Source organism: Sinocyclocheilus rhinocerous, unplaced genomic scaffold (genome assembly GCF_001515625.1).
Source record: "Sinocyclocheilus rhinocerous isolate Xijiao unplaced genomic scaffold, SAMN03320098_v1.1 scaffold763, whole genome shotgun sequence".
In the NCBI taxonomy this organism is placed as follows: Eukaryota; Metazoa; Chordata; class Actinopteri; order Cypriniformes; family Cyprinidae; genus Sinocyclocheilus; species Sinocyclocheilus rhinocerous.
Genome location: NW_015627234.1, coordinates 197,660 through 198,232, shown reverse-complemented (window position 1 = coordinate 198,232; position 573 = coordinate 197,660). Strand labels below are relative to the sequence as shown.

The 573-nt window shown below is 35.4% G+C and overlaps 1 protein-coding gene across 1 annotated transcript in view; it reads left to right on the top strand.

The window, feature by feature from the left end:
• LOC107723815 (NACHT, LRR and PYD domains-containing protein 3-like) overlaps nt 1-573 on the top strand; it is a 37,928-nt gene that overhangs the window by 23,412 nt on the left and 13,943 nt on the right. The gene's annotated exons all lie outside the window — the stretch shown is intronic.

Below are 573 nucleotides of genomic sequence, written 5' to 3'. Positions count from 1 at the left end.
CTGACAGTCAGGGTCTCACAGTTCACCGGTATCTCTCCACTGAACTCCTTCCATCTCTTATCCATGGCCAACACAACTCTCGTGGGCCCCAGGCTGAGGCAAGTTCAAACTACCATCTGCACACATGCCTGCTGTCTTTGAGCTTCTTAATGTGGGCTACATTGACTCACTGTTTCAGGGCTTTAGCTGTTTAAACCAGAACAGTGCAGTAAAATGTAAAATCAGGCCTTGCTTTTGCTAAAATGCATGGTTGGCCACAGGCCTATCAAGATAGACTATGTAGACAAAAAATATATAATTTAATTATTAGGGTTGGGTTATTAATTATCTATTACTGCAGTAATATTTCTATATATATATATATATATATATATACATACATATATATTGAAAATTTTGAAAATTTTATTTAATTTCCTTGAACAAAACTGAAAACATTAACTTTTTTTTTTCTTTTCTGATACAGATGATACAGAGTACTGATACCTGCACAGTAAATTCCTGAGTGTTAAATTAACACTGCTTGGAGCATATATGGTCCCACTCTAAAAGAGTGTTAAAGTAACACTGAAG